Here is a 16,264-nt window from a genome sequence, read left to right as displayed (position 1 = left end):
GGCACTACCATGCTCGGGTGCTCAGTACTCGTAACGACTGTGACGGGGTATGCAACAGAGCAGTAAGGGACGCCAGGTCGAGGAACAATCCAAAAGGGCTTTATTGGAACCACAAAGATAAAGCACCAAACATGAATATAAATCCTTAAAGTCTGCAAGGAGTCCACAACAAAACAACAGATCCGGGGTCGCCTCCCGGTATTCCGACGCCAGGGAAAATAGGGCAATGGTCCTTATATGAGTTTCTTGAGTCCAACAGGGTGAACAACAAAACACAATCCCATGTGGCCACTGATCTCCAATCTGTAACAGTCCATACACAGGCCCTAGGATCCAGCCTCAGCTATAGATCCTAGTCCTTCTCCAGCCGAGATCCAACTAACTGACTAACATGGGTCTCATTGTTTTCTTCTCCTGGGATCAGCCCCGTAGGTGGGCAGCAGGGCACACCTCCCCTGGACATTTGATACATGAAAGGATTCCAGACGTCCTGGCTCTATTCTGTCTACCAAGTTGTGGATTGGATGAGTCCCATGCTGAGAAGAAAAAACAATCTCCCACCAGAAGTAGTACATACAGGACAGTCAAGGAGGGACAGACTATTACACTATGAGCACAGGCGGGGGAGGGACACGTGGTTACAACCCCATCCCCCCTCAATTTGTGTACGGACTAGTGACCTCTACAGGGCGCTTGTCAAGTACACGTAAACATGGCTGACATAACTCAGGGCTCCTCCTGTCTAGACAATCCATCGGAATTTTGGGTGTTGGCTCCATCTTCTTTAGTGTATGGTGGAGGTGTAGAATTGAAGGGTCGGGCTCCAGTTTGTATCCTACTTGACTTAAACTCTGCTTCCTGCACCCACAAATTGGCATTGTAGATCTCCCACATCATTGCCTAGGAGAAAATCTGCAGGCAGGCCGCTCATTATCCCAACCACACATTGCTTGACCCCAAAGCCAAAGTCCAGTTCTACAGTCACTTTTGGGATATTTCTCCTTTGTCCTCCAGCCAATTTAATGGTAAAGCCTGGTACTGGCTATATTGCCTCCGGCCGAACCACTCGGGGATCAGCTATTGTGAGAAACGCCCCAGAGTCTCAAAAACCAAGAACTCTCTGTCCATCCAGTACAACCTCCTGTAAGTGCTTCCTTGGGTGATAAGAAGAACTCGGGGCTGTGGCCCGCACCTCAAAAAACACCTAGTAGTTGAACATAAGTGTCTGAGTTATTAGGCAAGTCAACTTGAAGAGGTGACAACTCTTCCCTCATCATACTGGGCTGTAGATAGTTAACAGGTCGATTTGGTGCAGGGTCATTCCTCAATTGACCAGCCGGGCAAGTGTCTTGTAGATGGCCAGGCTGCCAACATCGATAACATCTGCGCTGCGCCTCACTCCTTCCAGTTTGCATTCTGGAGAAGTAGGTAGAAGAACTTGGTGACTGATAGGGAGGTGCAGGTGCTGGAGGTGGTTGTCGATTTGGAGGATGACGCCAATAGATAGATGGGCATGTGTCCTGCAGATGCCCGGGATGCCCACAACCATAACATGTTCGCTCTTCTACTCTCTTTCCTCGTTGCATTCCAGAAAATGTGGTAGGAGCAGTAGAAGGGTTTTTTTTGCACATTACCAGCAAGCCGGTGTCAACTCCTTCTGTTTGTATCCTTACCAGCACCACCTGTATTGTTCATTTTTAACATTATTGTCTGTTTTTTGATTAATAAAGATTAATAGATTTTTGGCATCAAGGTAGTCTAGTGACTCGTTCTTATGGTTTTCTTCTTTATATTTGAGTCTCTACCAAGGATTGACAATCCAATCATCCAGTGTTGGGGTCATGGTGGTCATTTTTGACCATCAAAGATTTTCCCCATTCTTTGGTTTTCAGATGTTGTTTATATATACAATGGTACTTATGTGTGGTCCAGGGATAGGGGATACTCAGATCCGGGCCAAGGGGTCACTTTTGTAGGGTACGGTGGCGTGACCCGGTCTGTGATCCCAGGCTCCACAGCAAAAAGGGGATTATATACAGGGGAGATTTGGTAGTCTATGTTCCGTGACGCCACCCGTGTTGTGCGGTGAGGTAATGGAGCACCGCCGCTGCCGGTCACAGGATCCCGCGGATGGTAATAAGCAGCAAGGTGGTGATTTTCCCTCCATGGGTAGGGTGTTGATGTCCTGGGACCCCGATGTGATGGATTGGGGAATAATGGGTGCAGTCCACGGCTTGGACCGGGTGGTGCAGGAGTACTCACAGTATAAGGCAATAACTGACACGAGTCCAAGAATTAACCAATTTGTTGGTAACTGGTGCCCACGGCTGCTGTGAGGACGGGTCCCACACCTGTGTGTGTAATTCGGGTGTTTTTCTCCTGCCTGGTGTCTGTGTCTGTGTCTGCTCCGTACACAGTAAGCGGCTGGCCTATTCCTGAGGCCCTCACTGCCACTTCTCCTAGCCCCACACAGGGGCTCCTTCCAGACCTCTCTCCTTGTGCAGACTGACTGAAACTAAACTCTGCTCTCCCCAAGCTCCTCTCTCGTCCTCCCGTTTTCCTGAGGAGGGGGCGAGTGGGGCCTGATTGGCCGGTGTGTATTGGTGTGGGAAACTCCCCAAGGGAGAGTGAGCTCTGCACCATAAAGATGTATGCAGACCTCTGTGACACCCTGGTTTTGCCAGGGCAGCACACTTAAGCATCAGGGCTTCATGGGAGTATAAAAATGGAAGCGCTACTAACAAAAACTGCCTAGTTTATTGCAATGTCAATTAGATTTTAGTTTTCATGGTCCGAAGAATATACAGACAAGATACGAAGATGTGGATTGTCTTCAGAGTGTAGCAGTGCTGAGATTATAAACCCAGGACACAAGACCATTGTGTTTTATTTTTCAGAGTCCAAACAATATACAGAAAAGATACAAAGATGTGGATTGTCCTCAGAGTGTAGCAGTGCCGGGATTATAAGCCCAGGACACAAGACCATTGCGTTTTATTTTTCAGGGTCCAAAGAATATACAGAAAAGATACAAAGATGTGGATTATCATCAGAGTGTAGCAGTGCCGGGATTATAACCACAGGACACAAGACCATTGCCAAAAACACAAGTTGCTGCTTCTCTTATAGCTGTGATTCTGAAATACCAACCTGTAAGTATTTACACATTTCTATAAAGCTAATAAAATTATAAACCTGTAATGCTGCCACCAGGGGGAGCCAGAGCTCTGCAGCAGAAGACACTACACAGAGCAACGAGAACCTGGAAGTAAATACACAGTGTTCTAATACACTGCCTCACAACACAGCTGAGAAGCCGTGCTGCGGGGCATGCGAGGAATAGTCAGGCAGGCTGGGTCAAACACCGTACGGGCAGAAGCAGGACCGGAGGAACGAGCAGAAGCGGAGTCAAAGTCAGGGCAAGGTCAGTACCGGAGGAAGCAACCGAGTGGGGAAATAGGAGAGGGGACAGAGGACAGGAGGGAAGACCAGGGGACGGAACACAGACAAGGGCACGGGTGCACAGGAACAGACGGATCAGGATATCACTCACAGGACCAGCAATCACAGGCAAAGCAGTGCTAAGCTTATAGCCGGCGCTGGTTCACTGGAAGGGTCAGCTTTTAAGGCATCCAGGGTCCGGAAGTGAGGCCCGAGAAAAGGCTCCGCCCCCTAGCCATGTGGACGGGGAGGCGAACCATGACAAAACCATTATATTGTATAAAACTATTACTAGTTTCTGACACATAGAAAGGATAGTAGGAAAAAGCAAAGATAAAAGTAAACAGAGCATAAGCAATTGGACAGGCACTGTCCAGGCTGTGGCTTCGCAAGGACAGAAACCGACCATCCAACACAAGGTCACCAGATCAAATTCCTCTTGAGCCAAGCCAAAAAACTAGGGTAAAGCCGGAAGGGCTTATATCCCTGGTACTCTTAGGTAGAAACGTGAGGGGGCTCAGGATGAAGATATCTGTTGGCTTTGACTTTCTCCTTCCTCTCTTGCTTGTGCGTCTGGAAATGATAAAATCTTAAGCTTCGTAAGGTGTAAATATGTGATGTACATGTGTGTATATATGCAATGTATGTGTGCGGTGCACAGGTGGGATTTGTATTTGAAATAACATAGAAGGAAAAGTGCACAGCACTGCTTACCCTTTCAAGAGGTAGTGAGATGATCCCGTTTCACCACTAAGCAGTGTGGTTGTTGCTTTGTGACATCGAGCACAATCGTGAAAAAACTCCTGGTATGATGGAAGTTGCTGTCTCAACCGTGGTGCTATTGCCCAGACGAAGCCATCAATTCATAGAAAACAAAGGAAGCGGGCAGCACTCTGCAGGTAGCTTCAGACAGCTTTATTTTTCGATGCTGACAGGTGTAACAGACATAAGGGAGTGGAGGGAGGGGAGCACGAGGACGACGGTACCTCTAGGGGCGCTTTCACGGGTCCATACCTCGTGCTCCCCTCCCTCCACTCCCTCATGTCTGTTACACCTGTCAGCATCGAAAAATAAAGCTGTCTGAAGCTACCTGCAGAGTGCTGCCCGCTCCTTTGTTTTCTACAGGTGGGATTTGTATGTGTGTGTAATAAGTATATACACTGCAGATGAAAATTAGAGAACAATGTCTGATCACTCGCTTTTTTCAGAAATAATGTAATCTCCATTGATGAACATTTGAAGGTTTTTTGTAAAGGGGTACACCATGCCACTAGAACAGGGTTTTACAAAAGATCCAAAATTTATCAACATAAAACCTTTATTTTGCCCAAAACGTGATGCTGATAATTAGAGAACAGCAATGACGACTGTAGCACAGAGAGAAATTATCAGTAAATGTTCTGCAGGTAACAGTCACAATCAGTAGGACGTGTACCGGCCGTCGCTGTGAATGACTTCAGCACATCTGCGGCCACAAGACATTACTAGGCTCTCACACTGCTCTGAGGGGATTTTGGCCCACTCTTCTTCCAGTCTCTTCCACAGGACATCACTAGGCTCTCACACTGCTCTGGGGTGATTTTGGCCCACTCTTCTTCCAGTCTCTTCCACAGGACATCACTAGGCTCTCACACTGCTCTGGGGTGATTTTGGCCCACTCTTCTTTCAGTCTCTTCTACAGGACATCACTAGGCTCTCACACTGCTTTGGTGGGATTTTGGCCCACTCTTCTTCCAGTGTCTTCCACAGGACATCACTAGACTCTCACACTGCTTTGGTGGGATTTTGGTCCACTCTTCTTCCAGTGTCTTCCACAGGACATCACTAGTCTCTCACACTGCTTTGGGGTAATTTTGGCCCACTCTTCTTCCAGTCTCTTCCACAGGACATCACTAGGCTCTCACACTGCTCTGGGGTAATTTTGGCCCACTCTTCTTCCAGTGTCGTCCACAGGACATCACTATTCTCTCACACTGCTCTGGGGTAATTTTGGCCTACTCTTCTTCCAGTCTCTTCCACAGGACATCACTAGGCTCTCACACTGCTCTGGGGTGATTTTGGCCCACTCTTCTTCCAGTCTCTTCCACAGGACATCACTAGGCTCTCACACTGCTCTGGGGTGATTTTGGCCCACTCTTCTTCCAGTCTCTTCCACAGGACATCACTAGGCTCTCACACTGCTCTGGGGTGATTTTGGCCCACTCTTCTTTCAGTCTCTTCTACAGGACATCACTAGGCTCTCACACTGCTTTGGTGGGATTTTGGCCCACTCTTCTTCCAGTGTCTTCCACAGGACATCACTAGACTCTCACACTGCTTTGGTGGGATTTTGGCCCACTCTTCTTCCAGTGTCTTCCACAGGACATCACTAGTCTCTCACACTGCTCTGGGGGGATTTTGGCCCACTCTTCTTCTAGTTTCTTCCACAGGACATCACTAGTCTCTCACACTGCTCTGGGGTGATTTTGGCCTACTCTTCTTCCAGTCTCTTCCACAGGACATCACTAGGCTCTCACACTGCTCTGGGGTGATTTTGGCCCACTCTTCTTTCAGTCTCTTCTACAGGACATCACTAGGCTCTCACACTGCTTTGGTGGGATTTTGGCCCACTCTTCTTCCAGTGTCTTCCACAGGACATCACTAGACTCTCACACTGCTTTGGTGGGATTTTGGTCCACTCTTCTTCCAGTGTCTTCCACAGGACATCACTAGTCTCTCACACTGCTCTGGGGTAATTTTGGCCCACTCTTCTTCCAGTCTCTTCCACAGGACATCACTAGGCTCTCACACTGCTCTGGGGTAATTTTGGCCCACTCTTCTTCCAGTGTCTTCCACAGGACATCACTATTCTCTCACACTGCTCTGGGGTAATTTTGGCCTAATCTTCTTCCAGTCTCTTCCACAGGACATCACTAGGCTCTCACACTGCTCTGGGGTGATTTTGGCCCACTCTTCTTCCAGTCTCTTCCACAGGACATCACTAGGCTCTCACACTGCTCTGGGGTGATTTTGGCCCACTCTTCTTCCAGTCTCTTCCACAGGACATCACTAGGCTCTCACACTGCTCTGGGGTGATTTTGGCCCACTCTTCTTTCAGTCTCTTCTACAGGACATCACTAGGCTCTCACACTGCTTTGGTGGGATTTTGGCCCACTCTTCTTCCAGTGTCTTCCACAGGACATCACTAGACTCTCACACTGCTTTGGTGGGATTTTGGCCCACTCTTCTTCCAGTGTCTTCCACAGGACATCACTAGTCTCTCACACTGCTCTGGGGTAATTTTGGCCCACTCTTTTTCCAGTCTCTTCCACAGGACATCACTAGGCTCTCACACTGCTCTGGGGTAATTTTGGCCCACTCTTCTTCCAGTCTCTTCCACAGGACATCACTAGTCTCTTACACTGCTCTGGGATGATTTTGGTCCACTCTTCTTCCAGTCTCTTCCACACTTCTTTGACTGTTGTGAGTTTCTTTGGCATAACTTTTTTACCAAGGAATTTCCAGAGGTTTTCTATTGGGTTTAGATCAAGCCTCTGGACTGTGGCCATTTCATTGTTTCCAGGAGCTGCTTTCCCCATTTTGCTGTATGACAGGGGGCATTGTCCTGCATAAAAGTTGTTGGCCGAGTGAGTGATGAATGCAAGTAAGGAACCACGTATTGTGAAAAATGTTCTGATCCACACTTGCATTCACTCTGCCATGTAGCTGTATGAGAGGTCTGACTCCTGCTGAAGAAAACATTCCCCAAACCATGACACTTCCTCCACCACCTTTACTGACTTCTTAACACACTTTGGATTCAGTCTTTCCCCAGTTTGTCCATGAAGATAATGTTTCCCATCAGACCCCCAAAAATTAAACTTGCTTTCATCACTAAAATGAACTGTGGACACTTATCCTCTGTCCACGCAACATGCTCCTCTCCAAAGGTGAGTCTAGCCTTTTGATTCTTTCTGCTAATGAGAGGTTTGGTCACTGCAGAGTGGGCTTTCAGTCCAAATGCTCTTACACGTCGTGACACTGTATGATTAAACAGATCCTTACAATGTTCAGTGCTGAACTGGCGAGCAATTCTAGCTGCAGTGTGGAAATGAGTATCCATGGAGATTATCTGCATTATCCTCTCCTCTCTTGCATTTGTCTTTTGAGGGCGACCAGCCTTCTGGGTGGACTTGAAAGAGTTTGTGATGTTGTAAGGATGTAATATTCTCAATATCACAGGCTTGGAATGACCAACTTCTCTTGCTATGGCTGTGGCTGATAGTCACCCCTTTGGCCTTCATCTGAACAACCTGCTACTGGAGGGTTTCAGTCACTTTAGAACGGCAAAGTCAGTGCAAACTTGAAAGTTAGGCTGCCAGTTACATAGAGTTTGTCAAACAATTAAGGAAATTAGCACCAGGTGCCAGATTAACACCAATAACTTGCAGGGATCTGAACGTGTCCTTAATTTTGATCCGTGTTCTTTTACATTGATCTCATTTACATTTTTGTTATGTGCTTTACAATAAATTCAATTTATGAAATAAGCGGAAAATCCTAAAAGAGTTTCCTCATGTTAGGAAATAATCTCATAGGATGACACAATGACCGAAACATTTAGAAAACTCTGTGTTGTTTTCATTTGTTTTTTTTTTCTGTAATGACTTTATATATGTAATTTATTTTAGTGCCTTCAGAAAACAACGTCACCAATGGAATAATCTGTGAATCGTGTTATTATAAAACGTATGGTTCCTGTACGGGTCAAGACTACATCGCTTGTACCGGGAACGCAACGCAATGTATTTCCTACACGAAGGAAAAGAAAGATGGTAATAAATGGCGGGTACATAGATATGGGGGCCTCAGAAGTAGTATCCTGTGCCTGATATGATTCCAAAACTTAAAAAAGGGGAGGTTTCTTTACACCTTATTTTGTAACTGGAAAGACTCAATAGCCAGTATAAGATCATGTGCCTACATTGCTTTTTTTTGTGCGTTTTTATGTGCCTTTTTGATGTCAATGGGGTTCCCTGCAGCCATTTCCTCATCTCGCGATTTTTACCATGGGACCTTGCTGCAGAGAACTCTGGTGACGTTGTGGCGCCCCTGACCTGGTCAGGCACCACTGAGTACTGCACCCATGCTGGGGACAGTACAATACAGGTAATCCAGAAGGCTGACCGAGGTGTGACTACACAGGCGCATAGTGATCAGGTCTCACACATGTACCTTTGAGAGGACCCCTGGGGATCCCAGGAGGGGGCAAAGCCTTCACCTCCACTTGAGGAGTGGAGGGGGCAAAGCCTCCATCTCCACTCAAGGGGTGTGGTAGAGAGCCTGGTTGCTAGGTGACGTAGGCAGGCACAAGGGGAAAAGAGAAGGAGGAGTAAACAGTCTGAAGCAGAGTGTGGAGGAGTGAGGAGCATGGAAGTGGAGCTCAGACAGGAGCAGCAGTGCAGGTCCCACGAGTGAGCCAGTTTAGTGTGCAGCTCAGGAAGAGCAGAAGCAGACCCTGGAGCTGTTACAGTCTAACAGCGTCCGCGCAGTGACTACCGACGGGGGAGAACGGTCACCTGGGAGTGCTGCCCGAACACCACACACAGCTGGAGAGAGAGCAGTGTAGTGGAAAGTAAGGAGACTGTCAGGGAGTACCAGGCCCAAACGGGCGGCAGATCCCGGTGCGGGGATAGATCCACCTTTCCTTGCTAAACCTGCCGGTGTGGGGCCCTTAAAGCCCACGCCACAACACCACAAAAGCCGCAGCCACGTAGCCACAGTTAGGGCCCATAGTTCACAGGAGGCAAGCAGCTGGAGTGATCTGGTCCAGGCGACAAGCAAACGGCAAACAAACGAGGGGAGCAGCTACTTCCCTGGGTGACCCCCATAGGGACTAAAAGTCGGGGTTACCACAAACCACAGAAGGGCTAAGGAAGGCGAGTCGGTAGCCACCCTCATCAGTCAGCCTGAAGGATACCTGGTTCCAGCCTGGTTCATCCCAGCTACGCCCGGGTTACTCACCCTGCCATCAACAGTGAGTAAAACCCCTGAAAGACATTCTGCTTGTGTGGAGTTATTCTGCGCCTTGTGGTTCTACACACCTACACAGGGCCCTGGGGCTTGCCTCACTCTCAGGAGGCTATTACAACCGACTGCACCCACCATCAGCCCCAGGCATCCCTTAACCTGCAGTGGCGGTCCCCACTGACCGCAATTCTGAGAGTGGCGTCACGACAATCCTAGAAGAAGATCTCCTACCCGTGACAGGATCCAGCTGCGTGGAGTCCCTGAAGGTAATGCACCGACACAGCACTTGTGGGGCTTCACATCTGGCGTCACGAACAGGATGTGGACTAGACCTGTTCAGACAGGTGACCATGTGCCTGGGCGGTCCGCTTGGAAAATTGGAAGCGCCGCCATATTGCCACCATGAAAAGCGCGCTGAAAAACAACAGCAGCCCGCGCTGGGAGAAGTTACCGCCCACGAAGAGGTGTGGCTACCCAGAGATCCCCTGCAGAGTCCTGACCTCGCAAGTGAAGAGAGCGGAGGCGTTCAGAGACGTCGGGACAGAAAGGGAGCCAGAAGCCTGCTGCTGGAAGAGGCAGAGCAGAAACTGAAGAGCCTGCTACTGGAGGCAGCGACGAGTCCGCTGCTGGGAAATCGTGCAGAAGAAGGCGCAGAGGAAATGGCGTCTGAACGCAGAGACCCAGAGCCAGGCTCCGCTGCCTGGTGGTATCGGGAGCTTGCCCAGTTCTGCGACCGACTGGAGACCCGGGTCGTAGAGCAGATCAGAGAGGAACGCACGGAGCTTCTGGAGATGGCTGCAGCGGTTCAGGCCTATGAGAGGGGAACCGCACGACGAGTGCCAGACCGAGCGGCGACGACTCAGACCCCGATGGTGCCACCGATGGGTGAGTCCAGTGTTGCCCCTGCCAGCGCGAGTGCCCCGACCCCTGCTGCCACGCCCGCGGTCCCTGATGAGATGCCCGGCGCGGCGACGCTGGACCAGGCCGCAGCAGCGATGCCCTGCCCGGCCCGCCAAGCCCAGGCCGCCGCAGAGATGCCCTGCCCGGCCCGCAAAGATCCGGCTGCCGCCGCGACCCTCATCCATGCCGCAGGTGTGACGCTGACCCAGGCCGCCGCCATGCTAGGCCCGGCCCGCCAAGACCCCACTGCAGCAGCGACGCCCGTCCGCGCCGCAAGTGAGGTGCTGGACCAGGCCGCAGCCACGCCAGGTGCGGCCCGCCAAGCTCCGATCGCTGCAGCGACGCCCAGCCCAGCCTGCACAGATCCCATCGCAGCTGCGACGCCAATCCAGGCCGCCGCAGCGATGCCCTGCCCGGCCCGCCAAGAACCGGCCATAGTAGCGACGCCCGCTAAGACTCCAGCTGCGACCCTGATTGAAACTGCAACGCTGATCCAGGCCGCCGCCATGCAGGGCGCGGCCCGCCAAGACCAGGCCGCCGCCATGTCAGGCGCGGCCCGCCAAGACCAGGCCGCCGCCATGTCAGGCGCGGCCCGCCAAGACCAGGCCGCCGCCATGTCAGGCGCGGCCCGCCAAGACCAGGCCGCCGCCATGTCAGGCGCGGCCCGCCAAGACAAGAATGTACCACTGTTTACCCCGGCCTGCAAGGCCAGAGCAGACACCGCTCCCCAGTCTAAGGAAGTCCCTGCTAGGAAGTCCCTGATAGGAGAGGACCCCGAATACTGGAAGCTGAAGGCTGACCTAGAGGCCCAGTTCCCACAGGAGATGGTGGATCGGTATCTGCTCCCTCCGCACACCCCCAAGGCGACTTCTGCAGCAACCACGCCAAAGAGTCCCCAGCCCGGGCCTGCTGATGACCACCCATCCCCGGCGCTGCCACAACAGGAGTGCTCCAAAGAACTAAGGGGGAGAGGAGGCCAGGAAGCTGAGGAGCTGACCCCGGAGCCATCAGCAGTGGATCCATGCCCAGAGCCAGAGATGCTGCCGTATTCCCGCTGGGATGAAGAGGAAGAGTTGCCTAGAAACCTCACCTGGGGGCCTGCAGGCAGTGAAGTAACAGCCCAGCAGAATCCAGCCCGTAGGACACGGCGCCGTAGCAGAACCAAGCTTTCCCCTGCACCGCAGTCTCCAGAGCAGAAAGACGAAGTCATGGCCAGAGACTTGGAAGAGAAACGGTTCCTGAGAAGGGCCAAATCCCAGGTTAGAGGTCCACTTTGTCGTGGTGTAGTAGAAGACTTCAGTTTGAAGAGTGGATATGGCTTCATAGTAGCTCCTGGTATAAAAGAAGGCATCTTTGTTAACAGAAGAGACGTTAGAGCCCATTTGCCCAGAGGACATCCGGGAAGGAACTTACAGATGGGAGATACAGTGGAATTCACCATGCACCAAGGAGAAAGAGGATGGTATGCACTTGACGTTACACCATGTTCCAGAAATCCCTACAGTGAACCTGCTGTCTCAACAGAAAAAGAAACAGATACAGAAGAAGAAAGGAAAGATAAAGGACCCACTGATGAGACTACCTCCGATGATGAGAGAAATGAAGAAAACAACAGGTGCCGCAGCCCTACAGGCCCAAGCCCTGGTAAGGAGGAATCTATGTAAAGTAAAGAAAGAAGTACAGAAGTTACCAGTTTGGCAAGTTTTGAACAGTTTGCAACGTTTATAAGTTTAAGCATGTGCCCACATGAACTAATGTGAGAAACCCATGAACCTTAAGGCTATGAACTGGCTATAGCCACAAACTCTCGCAGTGTACATAGTTACCCCAGAGGTACCACCACCAGAGCCAGCCTGTTTAGGGGCTTGGCTCACCTGCAACCAGGGAGCACGTCCGTTTATGGGGCCTTGGCTCGCCTGCAACCAGGGAGCATGCCTGTTTATGGGGCCTGGCTCTCCACCACAAAGAGGGTACCTGGTCAGCACCAACTGTGGAGGCCGCCTCTACATCCTGCCAGAAGAGGCTGAAGGCGCGGCTCCACCAGGCCAGGTATACCCTGAAACCACCAGCCCATGAAAGCCGCCTCTACATCCTGCCAGAAGTGGCTGAAGGCGCGGCCAACGTGAGAGGGTTTTGGGTGGGTTAACGGACTTGTGGGTGGAGGGTGGTGATGTATGGTACCTGGTGGTTTTAAAATGTTTTACCATGTTTTACTGTTTTATGCATTTTAAAATGTTGTCTTGCAGCCCGAGGACGTGCTGGTGATAACTAAGGGGGAATGTGGCGCCCCTGACCTGGTCAGGCACCACTGAGTACTGCACCCATGCTGGGGACAGTACAATACAGGTAATCCAGAAGGCTGACCGAGGTGTGACTACACAGGCGCATAGTGATCAGGTCTCACACATGTACCTTTGAGAGGACCCCTGGGGATCCCAGGAGGGGGCAAAGCCTTCACCTCCACTTGAGGAGTGGAGGGGGCAAAGCCTCCATCTCCACTCAAGGGGTGTGGTAGAGAGCCTGGTTGCTAGGTGACGTAGGCAGGCACAAGGGGAAAAGAGAAGGAGGAGTAAACAGTCTGAAGCAGAGTGTGGAGGAGTGAGGAGCATGGAAGTGGAGCTCAGACAGGAGCAGCAGTGCAGGTCCCACGAGTGAGCCAGTTTAGTGTGCAGTCCAGGAAGAGCAGAAGCAGACCCTGGAGCTGTTACAGTCTAACAGCGTCCGCGCAGTGACTACCGACGGGGGAGAACGGTCACCTGGGAGTGCTGCCCGAACACCACACACAGCTGGAGAGAGAGCAGTGTAGTGGAAAGTAAGGAGACTGTCAGGGAGTACCAGGCCCAAACGGGCGGCAGATCCCAGTGCGGGGATAGATCCACCTTTCCTTGCTAAACCTGCCGGTGTGGGGCCCTTAAAGCCCACGCCACAACACCACAAAAGCCGCAGCCACGTAGCCACAGTTAGGGCCCATAGTTCACAGGAGGCAAGCAGCTGGAGTGATCTGGTCCAGGCGACAAGCAAACGGCAAACAAACGAGGGGAGCAGCTACTTCCCTGGGTGACCCCCATAGGGACTAAAAGTCAGGGTTACCACAAACCACAGAAGGGCTAAGGAAGGCGAGTCGGTAGCCACCCTCATCAGTCAGCCTGAAGGATACCTGGTTCCAGCCTGGTTCATCCCAGCTACGCCCGGGTTACTCACCCTGCCATCAACAGTGAGTAAAACCCCTGAAAGACATTCTGCTTGTGTGGAGTTATTCTGCGCCTTGTGGTTCTACACACCTACACAGGGCCCTGGGGCTTGCCTCACTCTCAGGAGGCTATTACAACCGACTGCACCCACCATCAGCCCCAGGCATCCCTTAACCTGCAGTGGCGGTCCCCACTGACCGCAATTCTGAGAGTGGCGTCACGACAATCCTAGAAGAAGATCTCCTACCCGTGACAGGATCCAGCTGCGTGGAGTCCCTGAAGGTAATGCACCGACACAGCACTTGTGGGGCTTCACAACGTCACAAGGTGAATCGAGTTCATGCCGGCGGATCACCGGGGTTTACTGCAAATATGCCGACATGAACTCGGTTCACCTTGTGATGTCACCAAAGTTCCCTGCACCCAGACTACTTAGTCAGTGTCAGCAGACATTTTCTCATCTTGCGGTTTATACCGCAGGACCTTACTGAAAAAAAACTCTGGTGACGTCACAAGGTGAATCGAATCCATGCTGGCAGATCACCGGGGTTTCCCGCAGATACGCCGGCGTGAACTCGGTTCACTTTGTGATGTCACCGAAGTTCCCTGCACCCAGACTACTTTGTCAGTGTCAGCAGACATTTTCTCATCTTGCGGTTTTTACAGCAGGACCTTGCTGAAAAAAACTCTGGTGACGTCGCAAGGGGAATCGAGTTCATGCCGGCGGATCACCGTGGTTTCCTGCAGATACGCTGGCATGAACTCGGTTCACCTTGTGATGTCACCGAGGTTCCCTGCACCCAGACTACTTAGCCAGTGTCAGCAGACATTTTCTCATCTTGCAGTTTTTACCGCAGGACCTTGCTGAAGAGAATTCTGGTGACGTCAGAAGATGAATCGAGTTCATGCCGGTGGATCACCGGGGTTTCCTGTAGATCTGCCGACATTAACTCGGTTCACTTTGTGATGTCACTGAGGTTCCCTGCACCTAGGCCACATAGCCAGTGTGAGCAGACATTTTCTCATCTTGTGGTTTTTACTGCGGGATCTTGCTGAAGAAATCTCTGGTGACGTCACAAGGTGAATTGAGTTCATGCTGGCAGATCACCGGGGTTTCCTGCAGATACGTCGGCATGAACTCAGTTCACCTTGTGACATTACTGGGGTTCCCTGCACTTAGGCCACATAGCCAGTGACAGCAGACATTTTCTCATCTCGCAGTCTTTACTTTGCTGCAGCAAACTCTGTTGGTATAGGTGCCCTGGTCTGTGAGGCAATCAATACCTCAGTAACCCAGGGTCATCATGGTGACACATCGCCTACTTGGTATCACTTTTCAACAAATTCCTCACACCTAGGGTATAGCCTCTGTAGCCTCAGCACCTCCTCTACAGATGGGAAGGAACTTATTAAGGAATAAGTGAGAAAAACCTTGAAGAAGCTAAAAAAAACATGCTTTACTTTCAAGGTGACCATTGAGCAAGTAAGACGTGGCAAAAATGATCTCCCCACACATAGGGGATGAAAAGGGAAGCCATTGCTGACCCTTTTTCAGTATGTTAAAGGATTTGTCCCCATTATGAAAAATGTTTCTTATAAGTTTTCTAAGTAGTAAAAAACTGCAAATTGTGTTTAATTACCCTCCCCAGGTCCAGGGATGAGTCTGAGGGCTACAGACACCTGATCTCAAGGGCTCTTCCTGCATAGCTCCGTACTGCTGAGTTCAATGATGTGGCAGCCAATCAGTGAGCTCACCTGCTCTGACCAGATAGTTTCGTCTACACAGGCCGAGCCCCTGAGCTCAGTGATTGGCTGCAGTGGTATCATCTGACATCAGACCTGGGTAGGGTGAGTAATGCACACATTTTTTTTTACTAGTAAAGGAGCTTATTAGAATACCTTTTCTGTAAATCTACCCATTGGTACAGTCATTTGATATTAATGTTTACTTTTTTTTGTATTTCAGCATTTTTTACCAGCAGAGAAGTTTTTCATGGTTGTGCCGACCCAGGCATTGCAGTTCTGGAAATTACACTAAGGTCTACGAGTATTCAACCTCAAAGGAAACTGTAATATGTGGCAATGCATCAAAAAACTGTGTGAATCACCCTAACATGCTTTTCATATTTATGGTTTATGCCTTACTTATCCAAAAAATAGTACTATCTGCTCGCTTTCCACTAGGCAATTTAATGAGATATAGTTAGGTATAGACTTGATGTCATGTAAACTGATATTAAGGATGTGGCTATAGAGGTTACAGTATCTGATTAGAGGCTGCAGACGTAACAGTTGCAGTATCTGATTAGAGGTTACAGAGGTAAAAGTCGCAGTATCTGATTAGAGGTTGCAGAGGTAACAATTGCAGTATCTGATTAGAGGTTGCAGAAGTAACAGTCACAGCATCTGATTAGAGGTTGCAGAGGTCATTATCGTAGTATCTGATTAGAGGTTGCACAGATAACAGTTGCAGTATTTGATTAGAGGTTGCAGAGGTAACAGTTGCAATATCTGATTAGAGGTTGCAGAGGTAACAGTCACAGCATTTGATTAGAGGTGGAAGACGTAACAGTCGTAGTATCAGATTAGAGGTTGCAGAGGTAACAGCTGCAGTATCTGATTAGAGGTTGCAGAGGTAACAGTCACAGTATCTGATTAGAGGTTGCAGAGGTAATCGCTGCAGTATCTGGTTAGATGTTGCAGAAGTAACAGTTGCAGTATCT

The 16,264-nt window shown here is 50.3% G+C and overlaps 1 long non-coding RNA gene across 1 annotated transcript; it reads left to right on the top strand.

Moving 5' to 3' along the window:
* Positions 1–3,010: 3,010 nt before the first annotated feature.
* LOC142256139 (uncharacterized) lies at positions 3,011–15,616 on the top strand. Its single transcript, XR_012727490.1, has 3 exons — positions 3,011–3,152; positions 8,112–8,255; positions 15,508–15,616. It is a non-coding gene; the product is annotated as an uncharacterized LOC142256139 (long non-coding RNA).
* The last annotated feature ends 648 nt before the right edge of the window (positions 15,617–16,264 follow it).

Source organism: Anomaloglossus baeobatrachus, chromosome 11, assembly GCF_048569485.1.
Source record: "Anomaloglossus baeobatrachus isolate aAnoBae1 chromosome 11, aAnoBae1.hap1, whole genome shotgun sequence".
Taxonomy (NCBI): Eukaryota; Metazoa; Chordata; class Amphibia; order Anura; family Aromobatidae; genus Anomaloglossus; species Anomaloglossus baeobatrachus.
The sequence above is the reverse complement of the archived record's forward strand: the minus strand, read 5'-3'. Positions and strand labels throughout refer to the sequence as shown.